The sequence below is a fragment of the Anomaloglossus baeobatrachus genome, chromosome 1 (genome assembly GCF_048569485.1).
Source record: "Anomaloglossus baeobatrachus isolate aAnoBae1 chromosome 1, aAnoBae1.hap1, whole genome shotgun sequence".
NCBI lineage: Eukaryota > Metazoa > Chordata > Amphibia > Anura > Aromobatidae > Anomaloglossus > Anomaloglossus baeobatrachus.
In genome coordinates this window covers 411,715,244-411,727,023 of record NC_134353.1, presented here as the reverse complement: position 1 = coordinate 411,727,023, position 11,780 = coordinate 411,715,244, and positions in this window count along the sequence as shown.

Genomic DNA, 11,780 nt, shown 5'->3' with positions numbered 1-11,780 from the left:
AGAAGTGAATCGCCTTTTAAGCTCCTGGAAGGCCACAATAGCCCCAGGGGTCCAATGCTCAGCATCAGCTCCCTTCTTTGTCAAATCTGTCAGAGGTTTGACAATAGTCAAAATATGTATGGTGTGAACACTGCACTATTAGAGGTGGTATTGAGGTGCTAGTGAGAGGACCAAGGTCCGGACTCTAAACTGTACATTCAAAACACTGCACTCTCATCAGCATGAGGTATTAATAAAAGGAAGTCAACAGATTCTTTATCGTGCAAAAAAGTTTCTTTATTTATGAATAAAGTGGGTGGGAGGGACTAAGGGACGTTTCGGCCCAGACTGGGCCTTCTTCATACCAAGTCACACTGGGAAAGGGTAGAAAAGAAAGAAATCACTATTTACATATATCACAGAAAAAAAAAAAAAAACATATCTACAGAGCATATACATATATACAAAATAACATGGAAAGTCATGTCCTAGTTGTTGTGAATGGTACAGTAATAGCATCTCAGCAGTTGAGGTGACTCACTGATTTTCATAGCAAATAATGTCAAGTCAAAGACAAGATCAGGCAATATATGAAAGGTTTGCATACCTCCAAACATAGAAGAAGTAATATCACAGAGGGAATTTTTTTCTCTCTTTTTCTCTCCTTATTAGGGGTTTTTTGGTATAGAAGTGGTTACGGACTCCACCCAGGAAAATGGATATAATAGTTGCAAGATGCAAGTTCTGCAGATAAAGGCATGGTTATGAAAGGGTGGTATTCTTATAGGGGAAGTGGCATTATGGGGGAGGGGATAGCGAATTACCTTGCCCGTATTAGCAAATAAATAATTATTAAATGTTGTCCTTTTATATTGGGAGAGTTTTGTGGCTCGTGGTCCCTAGAGGATAAACAAGGTCTGCTATCAGCAGGTAGTAAATGATATATGACACCCCCCATGGAGGATCCCCTGCAAATCATTACCTTAAGTTTATAGTAGATAGATAAGATCACATATGATATGTTAGTATCCACAGGCATAGGGGACTTATTTGCATCTGTAATTATGCGAGATAAGTCTTAGTGACTACATTCCATGTAAACAGAGAGTACAGTGGTACGTAGCAATTCATGAAGTAACACATATTACCTGTAGGCTTTAGGGTAAGAGTATAGCTGTGGGTAATGGAGTCCTCTGAAAAGTAGAAGTAGGAGTAAAGCGTTATAAGATTGGAGCGTTATAAAATTGGAGGTGGACAGCATTAGGGACAGATAGTGTCATCGCATACCTTTGCAGCCGTCTTCCCAGACTGTGGCATAGAGCGATAAGTTAACAGGATTGGGAGCTATTTAACTCCCAAACCCGGAAATGACTGGGCACGCCGGCGCCTGCGCAGTGGCGATCTGCGCCACTATTAGTATATTGATGGTACCGTTCAGCCGTGAATAGAGGCGCCCGCGCATGCGCAGTAGAGTTAAACTCGTACTTAGACATGGGAGGATGTTTATCCTAAGCGCGTCATAGGGAATCAATGAAGGGATAGGAGGTGGACATTAGGTATAACAGTCTGTTGATAGTGACTGATTATTGGCACCAGAGGGGAATTCATCTATCTAGTCGCTACATAGAGCAGCAATGTACAAAACATTTGGAGATATAGGCACATAGAGACAATTGCAGTATAATATATAAGCATATATATAGAGAGACATTGTAATAACTTCCTCTTTTTGGTCAAAGACCAGTGGTGATTAGTTTACATATACATATCTTGAGGTATGACCTGGGAAAAAAACACATAAAAAAAGGAAGGGTCCCAATATACTAGTAGAGTGAACTATCATTACCGTCTATATATGACTAAAAATAGAAAGTGCTAATTTTATACGTTACCATCTAATAGTGAGTGAGCGATGGAAGGAGGAAAGGTGAAGATGGTATTTTTCAAGTTTTCTGTAAAAATTTTTTTTTATGATATAATTAGTATGAATTCGGGCAAATACATAGGTAAAGTACCATCATTATACTAGCCAATCTAATTCTCTATTGAGACCTTTAGGTGCTAGGGTTTGAAGCTTATGGATCCAGAAGCTCTCTCTTTTTTTGAGGAGCTCGATATGGTTTCCTCCGCGTCTGGGTCTATATACTTTATCAATGACCTGAAAGCGCAACTGCGCTACGTTATGCTTAGCTTCGTGAAAGTGATGTGGAATAGGTAGCCATAATTTTCCACACCTAATGGTGGATTTGTGGCTAGCAATACGATCGCCGACATGTTGAATTGTTTCCCCTACATACAATAATCCACAGGGACATTTGATGATATATACAACGAAATTGCTCAAGCAGGTAAAGTATTCTTTTATTGGGAAACTTTTGCCAGACCTAGGGTGTGTAAAGTGGTCTCCTTTGATCACGTTCGAACATGATGGACAACTTAAACAAGGGAAAGTACCCGTACGTTTTGGTGCCAGCAAGGTTTGTATATTTGTTTTGTCACTCCCAATATCTGCTCTGACCAAAGAATCCTTTATGTTTTGGGGTCTTTTCTTACACATGATAGGGGGGAGTATGAATGACCCTATCTCTGGATATGCTTTTTTTAGGAGCGGCCAGTGGCGATTAATGATATTGTATATTTTAGGCATAGACGGGTGATATGTGTGGACAAAAGGTATCCTTTCCATTGTCACTGTGTCTATACCCGAAGGGGGGGTGGGCGATAGTCTCTCTCTTTCTGTTTTAAGCAATGTTAGTGGGTAGTTATGTTCTATGAACCGATTGGACATTTCATCTAATCTCTGTTCTCTTGTGTTCTCATCCGACACTATCCTTGTAATTCTTGCAAATTGAGATCTAGGTAGGCTGTTCTTAGTTGATTTGGGGTGACAGCTACTGTATAAGAGCATACAATTCCGATCGGTTGGTTTCCGGTAAAGATCTGAGGAAAGATTGCCCATTGTGTCTTTCTTGATATACGTGTCCAAGAAACTAATTTCTTCCTGATGATGAATCAGCGTAAATTTGAGCTCAGGCCACATTTTATTGATATGATCATCAAATGAAAGTAGACTTTCCAAGTCGCCCTGCCATATGCAGAATATATCGTCTATGTAGCGAGCCCATAGAAACGCCAATTCATCAAAAGCTGGATATGAGTACACAAAGCGTCCCTCGAAATAGTCCATGAACAGATTTGCATACGCGGGGGCTACATTAGAGCCCATCGCGGTCCCGTGCTTCTGGACGTAAAAATCGTCCTTAAAAAGGAAGTAATTGTCATTGAGGACTATCTCGAGGAGGCCCATAGTGAAATCAATCGAGTCCTGGCTCAGGTTAGTTTTGTCGAGCACAATTTTGGTGGCCCTGATGCCTCTCTGATGAGAAATTGAAGTATATAGACTACCCACGTCCCAGGTGCAGAGGAAGCTGTTAGGGGGAACCTGTTTTAGGTCTCTAATCTTCTGTAAAAAATTATTGGTATCCAAAATAAAAGATTTAGTCTTTTTAGCTAAGGGGGTAAGAACTTTCTCTAGATAAATTGACAGGGGAGAAAGGACGGATTCTGTCGATGCTACAATCGGTCGGCCAGGAGGGTTAACGAGAGATTTATGTATTTTGGGAAGTGAGTAGAACACCGGTGTTATGGGATGTAATTTAGTCAGAAAAGTGCGGGTGGATTGATCAATAGAACCTTTGTCAAAGTGAATGGATAGAAACTTTTGGATTTTTTGTTGAATCTTGAATAATGGATCTGAAGGTATCTTCTGATAAGTCATAGTATCACTAAGCTGGCGCTTAATTTCACTAATGTAGTCATGTGTATTAAGGACTACGATTGCTCCACCTTTGTCAGCGGGTTTTATAGTTATGGCTTTGTTTTCCCTCAAAGACGATATAGCCAATTTTTCTGAAGCATTAATATTACTTCGTGTGGGGTAAAAACCCAACTCATGTTCATGTATATTGTCTTTAATATCGCGGTCCACTAGAGCTATAAATGTTTCTACAGCATGATGGGTTCTAGGTGGCATAAAGTGACTGCGATTGTGAAGACCCAACATCTTAATGTTGGTTTCTTTGAGAGGTGGTTGTTGGTCTGTGTTATGGGGTATATTAGAGCCAAAGTGAGTTTTGAGCCTAACTGACCTATAAAACCGTTGCATGTCATTTTCAAGGGTAAAGGAATCCCATTTAGGCGTGGGGCAAAAGGTCAAGCCTTTGTTAAGTAAGGAAAGTTCATTAGGTGCCAAAGTATAGTTAGAGATGTTGACGACTAAATTGGGACCCTTACCTGCGAGCGCAACGTCATCCCCCAATCTCCTCCTCCTCCTCGACCTCCTCGTTGGTTTGCTCTTCTTTTTATAGGTCCTAAAAAAGAGTTTGAATAGCTGCCACTGGACTCGCTCCCTGAGGAAGCGGATTGGTTGTGAGTGGGTGGTCTTCTCCATTGCCTTGTATTGCTGGTTTGCCAATCGTTCCATCTGTACACTCGGTTTGATAGATAATCGTCTGTGTCCCTCTGGAACTTCTGTCTTTTCTTCTCCTCCAAGTTCCTTTTAAATTCCTTTAATGTATCCTCAGTTTTTTTCTTATAGGCAGCCAAGTCCGCAGGGGTCAATGCATCTGCTAATTGTGCTTCTATGGTTCGAATTTTTTCTTTAGACTCCCTTATTGCTGTTTGTAAATGTTCAACCGTGAGTACGATCAGATCAAGGGAGCACTTATTCAGAATCTGTTGAAATCTCTTACAATATTCCTCGTTGCTAGAAAAAAGAGTGGGTCTTAAATTACACCTGAGGCCCCTTGGGATGCGGCTCTGCCGATAGTATTCAGCTAATGTGGTACAATGGACATCCAAGGAAATGAAAGTCCGGTTCTCCTTCTCCCAGTCCCTAGTCCTAACCTCTCTGATGGGAGTTTTCAAAAACTCAGTAGAGTTAGTCACTTGAGCCAAAATGCTATTACTGGTTGTGTCATCGTAAGCAAAAGTATCAGATGACATGAGTAGGCAGGTTCAGTCACCAAGGAAAGCTATAGTCAAAATATGTATGGTGTGAACACTGCACTATTAGAGGTGGTATTGAGGTGCTAGTGAGAGGACCAAGGTCCGGACTCTAAACTGTACATCCCAAGGGGCCTCAGGTGTAATTTAAGACCCACTCTTTTTTCTAGCAACGAGGAATATTGTAAGAGATTTCAACAGATTCTGAATAAGTGCTCCCTTGATCTGATCGTACTCACGGTTGAACATTTACAAACAGCAATAAGGGAGTCTAAAGAAAAAATTCGAACCATAGAAGCACAATTAGCAGATGCATTGACCCCTGCGGACTTGGCTGCCTATAAGAAAAAAACTGAGGATACATTAAAGGAATTTAAAAGGAACTTGGAGGAGAAGAAAAGACAGAAGTTCCAGAGGGACACAGACGATTATCTATCAAACCGAGTGTACAGATGGAACGATTGGCAAACCAGCAATACAAGGCAATGGAGAAGACCACCCACTCACAACCAATCCGCTTCCTCAAGGAGCGAGTCCAGTGGCAGCCATTCAAACTCTTTTTTAGGACCTATAAAAAGAAGAGCAAACCAACGAGGAGGTCGAGGAGGAGGAGGAGATTGGGGGATGACGTTGCGCTCGCAGGTAAGGGTCCCAATTTAGTCGTCAACATCTCTAACTATACTTTGGCACCTAATGAACTTTCCTTACTTAACAAAGGCTTGACCTTTTGCCCCACGCCTAAATGGGATTCCTTTACCCTTGAAAATGACATGCAACGGTTTTATAGGTCAGTTAGGCTCAAAACTCACTTTGGCTCTAATATACCCCATAACACAGACCAACAACCACCTCTCAAAGAAACCAACATTAAGATGTTGGGTCTTCACAATCGCAGTCACTTTATGCCACCTAGAACCCATCATGCTGTAGAAACATTTATAGCTCTAGTGGACCGCGATATTAAAGACAATATACATGAACATGAGTTGGGTTTTTACCCCACACGAAGTAATATTAATGCTTCAGAAAAATTGGCTATATCGTCTTTGAGGGAAAACAAAGCCATAACTATAAAACCCGCTGACAAAGGTGGAGCAATCGTAGTCCTTAATACACATGACTACATTAGTGAAATTAAGCGCCAGCTTAGTGATACTATGACTTATCAGAAGATACCTTCAGATCCATTATTCAAGATTCAACAAAAAATCCAAAAGTTTCTATCCATTCACTTTGACAAAGGTTCTATTGATCAATCCACCCGCACTTTTCTGACTAAATTACATCCCATAACACCGGTGTTCTACTCACTTCCCAAAATACATAAATCTCTCGTTAACCCTCCTGGCCGACCGATTGTAGCATCGACAGAGTCCGTCCTTTCTCCCCTGTCAATTTATCTAGAGAAAGTTCTTACCCCCTTAGCTAAAAAGACTAAATCTTTTATTTTGGATACCAATAATTTTTTACAGAAGACTAGAGACCTAAAACAGGTTCCCCCTAACAGCTTCCTCTGCACCTGGGACGTGGGTAGTCTATATACTTCAATTTCTCATCAGAAAGGCATCAGGGCCACCAAAATTGCGCTCGACAAAACTAACCTGAGCCAGGACTCGATTGATTTCACTATGGGCCTCCTCGAGATAGTCCTCAATGACAATTACTTCCTTTTTAAGGACGATTTTTACGTCCAGAAGCACGGGACCGCGATGGGCTCTAATGTAGCCCCCGCATATGCAAATCTGTTCATAGACTATTTCGAGGGACGCTTTGTGTACTCATATCCAGCTTTTGATGAATTGGCGTTTCTATGGGCTCGCTACATAGACGATATATTCTGCATATGGCAGGGCGACTTGGAAAGTCTACTTTCATTTGATGATCATATCAATAAAATGTGGCCTGAGCTCAAATTTACGCTGATTCATCATCAGGAAGAAATTAGTTTCTTGGACACGTATATCAAGAAAGACACAATGGGCAATCTTTCCTCAGATCTTTACCGGAAACCAACCGATCGGAATTGTATGCTCTTATACAGTAGCTGTCACCCCAAATCAACTAAGAACAGCCTACCTAGATCTCAATTTGCAAGAATTACAAGGATAGTGTCGGATGAGAACACAAGAGAACAGAGATTAGATGAAATGTCCAATCGGTTCATAGAACGTAACCACCCACTAACATTGCTTAAAACAGAAAGAGAGAGACTATCGCCCACCCCCCCTTCGGGTATAGACACAGTGACAATGGAAAGGATACCTTTTGTCCACACATATCACCCGTCTATGCCTAAAATATACAATATCATTAATCGCCACTGGCCGCTCCTAAAAAAAGCATATCCAGAGATAGGGTCATTCATACTCCCCCCTATCATGTGTAAGAAAAGACCCCAAAACATAAAGGATTCTTTGGTCAGAGCAGATATTGGGAGTGACAAAACAAATATACAAACCTTGCTGGCACCAAAACGTACGGGTACTTTCCCTTGTTTAAGTTGTCCATCATGTTCGAACGTGATCAAAGGAGACCACTTTACACACCCTAGGTCTGGCAAAAGTTTCCCAATAAAAGAATACTTTACCTGCTTGAGCAATTTCGTTGTATATATCATCAAATGTCCCTGTGGATTATTGTATGTAGGGGAAACAATTCAACATGTCGGCGATCGTATTGCTAGCCACAAATCCACCATTAGGTGTGGAAAATTATGGCTACCTATTCCACATCACTTTCACGAAGCTAAGCATAACGTAGCGCAGTTGCGCTTTCAGGTCATTGATAAAGTATATAGACCCAGACGCGGAGGAAACCATATCGAGCTCCTCAAAAAAAGAGAGAGCTTCTGGATCCATAAGCTTCAAACCCTAGCACCTAAAGGTCTCAATAGAGAATTAGATTGGCTAGTATAATGATGGTACTTTACCTATGTATTTGCCCGAATTCATACTAATTATATCATAAAAAATTTTTTTTACAGAAAACTTGAAAAATACCATCTTCACCTTTCCTCCTTCCATCGCTCACTGTCAGGTTTCCAGGTTTTCCAGTTCTCTTTTGAATGAGCTTGCCCTCAGTTAACATGGAGTTTAAGGTTCTGTTGCCCTACTTCCTGTCCAGCTGCTTAAAAGGCCGCCTCTCAGCCCAGTCCAGTGCCTGAGTATACTGCTTGCTGTGTGCTCCTGCTTTGCTGCTGCTAATCCTGATTGCCTCTGGATCCTCCTAAAGACTACCGACCGACTCTGGACCATACCCGGTTTCTTCAAAGCTGTGCCCGGATTCCGTCTGCCATCTTCGGTCAGCACTCTGCCTGGTTCTCTCCGGTTCGTAACCACTCTGGACAATCATCCCGTACGGACACTCCTGGACTTTACCGCTTGCCCCTTGTGTCCCGGCTGCTGCGCATTTAGGCCTTCCGGGGTACTTGCCGGACAGTCCCTGTATAGGGGTTCGCTCTGGTGGTCTCCCTGGGGGAGTCCGGTGCGTGGCCCCGGGAATTCCCTCCGCTCCGATTCGGGAAGGTATTACATGTGTTATTGTGTTACTGTGTTTGTTCTGTTGTGTATCTACCGTGGTTACATGTTATAAAACATCTTGTACCCAGAACTCGTCTCTGATTGTCATTGCCCTACGCTATCGAAATCCTCAGAACATATAATAAGTATTACATTATACTCAGGCCATAAGAGGATTTCGCTGGGGCAATGACTGAGACACGAGTAGATCAGCTGTTCTCCATGATTAACTCCCTGCAGCAGGAGATGGAGGCGGTGCAGAATAAACTTAGAGATGTGGAGGCACAGCTGGGCCATGATCACCAGGTACTGGGTCCGGCTATACAGGATTTGCAAGTCAGAGTGGAGGCTCAGGAAGCCGTCCCCACTACGTCCGTATCAGCTGCCGGTATGCCTAGGTTACCCCCATTCCGTTTCAATGGTGATCGTAGTCAGTTCCGTGGATTTGTTAACCAATGTATACTGTTTTTCGATGTACATGCTGATTATTACCGTTCTGACCGGTCAAAGGTGTTATGTATCATCATGTTATTAACCTCACGAGCACTGGCTTGGGCTAATCCTATGATAGAGAATCGGGACATCCGTTTAAATCACCTGGATGACTTTCTTAACGCAATGGCGCAAATGTTTGATGATCCGAATCGCCGTGCTACCGCTGAATCGGCTCTCCTTTCCTTACGTCAGGGAAAGCGTTCTGTCGTTGAATACGCCACTGAGTTCAAGAGGTTAGTGGTAGACACCGACTGGGGAAACAATGCATTATTGTCTGTTTTCAGAAAAGGTTTGTCCGGTACCATCAAGGACGAGTTAGCCCGTTCCGAATCTCCAGGGGATTTTGAACTGTTTCTCCAGCACTGTGTGCGCATTGATACCCGTTTGACGGAACGTAGACAGGAAAAATGGGCAGCTGTAAACCGTGTAAACAATATTGCGTTTCCTTCCAGAGAACCCGCTCTCAGGACGCCACGGGAGGCCGAGGACGTTCCTATGCAAGTGGACTCTCTGCAAAAACGAGAGACCAACGAACGTCGTGAACACCGGCTCCGTGAGCGTTTGTGTTTCTATTGCGGTCAATCGGACCATTTCTTGATCGACTGCCCGAAACGTCCGAATCGCCCAAATAAGGTATTGGCAGCCATGGCAGAGTGTGACAACACGGACGCAGAGTCCGATATCTCTGAGGCAAGTGGACACTTGGATGCGGTATTTCCCTTGACTGTAATGTCTACCTCACCGAAGGACTCAGAAGGGAAATATACCCATTGTTCACTCCCCATTCAGATCCGGTGGGAGGGACAACTAATTCCTACCTCTGCAATGATAGACTCTGGGGCAGGGGGAAATTTCATGGACTCTTCTTTTGCCAGGAAACACGGTATCCGGACTCAGCAAAGATCCTCACCGGTTACCATGGAGACGGTAGACGGATCTCCGTTAATCTCTGGACCAGTCGATCGGGAAACCGTACCGCTAGAATGCGTCATGAAGCCAGGTCAGCAGGAGACCCTTGTTTTCATGCTAATTTCATCTCCTCATTTTCCGATTATTTTAGGTATTCCGTGGCTACGGTCTACAAATCCGGTCATCGATTGGGAAACTAAGGAAATATCCTTCCCACCGCAGAATATTCCGACCATTAGTCCAACTGTTCCGGTTCCAGTACCACCAAATACGGAGAGCACTGTACAGGTACCTGTTTTACCCCCGGTTTACCGTGACTTCGCTGATATATGCGACAAAAGAAAAGCCGACCGACTTCCCCCGCATAGACCGTATGATTGCCCCATAGACTTACTCCCAGGGGCGGAGATTCCGTTTGGTCATGTCTACCCGTTGGCGGCACCTGAGCTAGGAGCGCTAAAAGAGTACATTGATGAAAGCCTAGCCAAGGGATTTATTCGTCCGTCTACCTCACCCGCAGGGGCACCCATCTTTTTCGTGAAAAAGAAGGAGGGGACTCTGAGACCCTGTATTGACTACCGGGAACTGAATAAAATAACCATCCGGAACCGGTATCCGTTACCGTTGATTCCTGAGCTATTGGAGAGGGTCCAACAGGCAAAAATATTCACCAAATTGGACCTCCGTGGGGCATATAATCTGCTTCGTATACGTCCCGGAGACGAGTGGAAGACCGCGTTCCGATGTCGGTACGGACATTTTGAGTACCTAGTGATGCCTTTTGGACTTTGTAACGCTCCCGCGGCATTTCAACATCTAGTTAACGATATTTTTAGGGATATCATGGACCAATTCATGGTGATCTATCTGGACGATATCCTAATCTTTTCTGATTCTCTACAGGAACACCAGGAGCACGTCAAGACCGTACTTACCCGTCTGAGGGAAAACCACCTGTACATTAAGCTGGAGAAATGCGAGTTCCACTGCTCACAAATACAATTCTTAGGTTATGTCATCTCTCCTCAGGGACTAAACATGGAATCTAGCAAGATACAAGCCATTCTGGACTGGCCGGAACCGGGAAACATCAAGGAGGTACAACGCTTTGTCGGTTTTGCCAACTTTTACCGACGCTTTATCCGTAACTTTTCAGAGATTGTCCGTCCCATCACTCTGTTAACCAAGAAAGGACAGAAGTTTGTGTGGTCCGCCCAGGCCCAGGAAGCATTCCATCGTCTCAAGGTATGTTTTACCTCAGCGCCAATATTAGTCCATCCGAATCCCGCACTTCCCTTTATCGTGGAGGTCGACGCTTCCGACTATGCATTAGGGGCCATTCTTTCTCAAAGGACCGGGGACAAGAGTCTCTTGCATCCGTGTGCCTTCTTTTCCCGCCGGTTGTCCCCTGCAGAAAGGAACTACGACATTGCGGACAAGGAATTATTGGCGATTATTTCCGCTTTCAAGGAATGGAGACACCACTTACAGGGAGCCGCGCAGCAAGTGATAGTACTCACGGATCATCGTAATCTGGAATTTCTTAAGTCTGCCAGGTGCCTGTCTCCACGGCAAGCCCGTTGGAGCCTATTCCTTAACCAGTTCAATTTTGTCGTTACATACCGTCCAGGTTCACGTAATGGGAAAGCCGATGCCTTGTCCCGAATCCACGCCGTGGACTCCGTGCCTGGAACCCCGTCTCAGACCGTGTTATCGGATGCCAATTTCGTTGGAGTACTCCAGGACCAGGACTTGTGGAAGGACATCAAGCTGGCCTATGATGGTGACGTATTTCTTGCTGCCCCCCCGAATGATGTAACTCTTGTTCTTCGGAATGGTGTGTGGTTGAGAGAGCGACGCATTTATGTCCCGGAG